The sequence below is a fragment of the Engraulis encrasicolus genome, chromosome 14 (genome assembly GCF_034702125.1).
Source record: "Engraulis encrasicolus isolate BLACKSEA-1 chromosome 14, IST_EnEncr_1.0, whole genome shotgun sequence".
Lineage (NCBI taxonomy): Eukaryota > Metazoa > Chordata > Actinopteri > Clupeiformes > Engraulidae > Engraulis > Engraulis encrasicolus.
In genome coordinates, this window is record NC_085870.1 from 17611661 (window position 1) to 17614160 (window position 2500).

The window sequence follows — 2500 nt, forward strand, 5'->3', positions numbered from 1 at the left end:
TGGCAGAGGGGGGGCCCTAGGCTACAGCCCTATCCAGCCTGTGCATTAATCCGGTCCTGCCCCTCATATATCGGTAGATTCCAGCCAAGAACGCCCTTACATGGGTCGTGCCACACTATTTCTTCTGGGTATCTCCTTTCACAAAGATAGTCTATGTCTATGTGTCAATGCTCCAATGGGATTTATAAAATGATGATAGTAGTAGACCTAATGTTCAGAGATGAAACAGACTATTATAATGCAGTTTTTTTTTAACTTATTTTTAACTTATTTATTTTGTTTTGCTTAAAAACGTTTTCTTCTAACTTGCTGAGGCCCCACAAGAATCCCCTTGCGGCCCCCCCAGGGGTCCCCGGCCCCCACTTTGAAAATCACTGTCTTAGTGTTCAAGTCGTGTTTGTTCTCCACGGAGCTCCCGAGAGACGTGGAGGGTAAAAAGTTATTAGTGGGGCCCATGCTAAGCTTAGTCAAGTGTTTCACTGTGATTTTGAAGTTGCTATTACATAGACATTTAATTTGAACCGCTTGAATGAGCTTGAGCGGAATGAGTATAATTGATTTGTTTATTTACACTAGAGACAGGTGAGAATACTCTCTCCAAGTCACGAATCACATCATCTCAAATATTGTCCCTACTGTATGTAGAGATAGGCTTGCTGACTGACATGAGTGGACTGGCTGAGTGGAATGTGTTTACAGCATTTACAGACAATGTGTTTTTTTCTGAAAACGTGGGTGTACTGTAGGTATGGTATAAAGTGTAGAGGCATCCACACAAAATTGGCCAAAAGACTGCTCTATTACAGTCCAGAATGCATTGGTTGTCATTAGGAGGACACAATCAAACATGCTTATCAGCTGTTGTTGTTTATTAGTTTTCCTACTCACTTAGCATTGGATGACTGTCACACTGAATTGTGTCTCCATGCATTGGTAACACTCCACAATAACGTTCTGCTAAATGGTTAACTAATGTTAACTAATGGTTAACTAATGTTAACTAATGTTAACTAATGGTAAGGTCTTATTATGTCGCTCCGGGTGGGGGGCATAAGCTCTGCTGCATAATCGTGATTAATAGTCGTGATCGTGATTTTGCCACACCTAAACCACAAAAAACAGCTTTTTTTGTTTGACTGACCACATGACAGTGCCTTCTTCATGGCCCAGCGTGAGACGCAGTGACCACACCTCAGTCAGACACAGCTGCCATCCATCGTGCTTTGACGGACGGACGCATGCTGTCCGATCCCACTGTCAGTCTTGACATTTTACCCATTTGTGGTAAGTTTCTCCTATTACGAGGGGAAGCAGCAGACAGCAGCAGTGGTCAGTCAGTCGCGCTCATTTCTCATTTCTCCAGCAGGTTTCTCTGACTTCTCTTGGACCGCCATACCGTATAGCCAAGCCAGGCTTACGGTAATCTCCCCATTATTTCTTCAGCCGCAGTTTCAAGCCGCAGTGGTCTTGCGTCACTCGATGAGAACAGAAAAGAACAGAACGGAACGGAGCAGGCATTAATCAAGACGACCCCCTCAGGGGCGTCAATCTGTGGCGGCAGCTCTACATTCTCAGGAGTCCTAATCATAGACCTCTTCAGGCATGGAAGCCGACAGGAGGGGGACGACAAAGGGGACGGTTGTCCTGGGCCCAGGGACAGAGAGGGAGAGGGAGCCCAGAATTGCGTCCTCATTACACTGTATGTATTGGGTGGGTTGGTGTTGGTGGCCCTTTCAGTTAACGTTGTCCTGGGCCCAGCCGAAGCTGCCAGTGGCCCTGCTTCAGGTTTTTCCATAAGAGAACCTGCATAGTAAAACTTTCAATTGTTAATTCAACATGTGTGTGGGGGGGGGGGGATACGTGGTAGTGTGCAAATTGATTACATACAGAGGATAAAGGTCAGAGAGAGAGAGAGAGAGAGAGAGAGAGACAGTGTGTGTACGTGCCTGTGTGCATGTGTATTTGTGTGTATGTGCATGCTTGCATGTGTATGTATGCACACATGTAGAGAGGCAGGTGAGGATGGACAAATTAATAATGTTGTACAGAGGTTACGGGTCAGAGAGTTTATAACGGGTCCATCAGTGGCCATTGGAAAAAAGATGAGCACATGCTGGCGATTATTGCAAAGGTGCCCATTATAACAAATGCTAACTGAGGAAAAGGCAAGTAAGTGTTAGTGTTTGTGACAAAAAAACATCTTGCTGTCTACCCAGTAATCTATTATAACTCCACAGGGTTTTTTTTATCCTTTTCTGCTTTTTGGATCAATAAAGCATCTCTGCTATTCTCAATTCAGTACACTGTTGGGTCACTGGCAGAAAAATAGGCTTGACCTTGACCTTTGAACTTGGCATTCTGACTCAGCATTACTTGACATCACACAGACATGTTGTGTGTCAGAATGCAGTGACCTTGGAAAGGCATTTGACCTTGACCTTTCGTCAATCATTCTGTTTTTGTGTTTTATTGGAAAGGTTCTGTAGATGATACTCAACTG

General features: G+C 44.5%; 1 protein-coding gene across 1 annotated transcript in view; it reads left to right on the top strand.

The window, feature by feature from the left end:
* LOC134462990 (copine-9-like) overlaps window positions 1-2500 on the top strand; it is a 172182-nt gene that overhangs the window by 142486 nt on the left and 27196 nt on the right. The gene's annotated exons all lie outside the window — the stretch shown is intronic.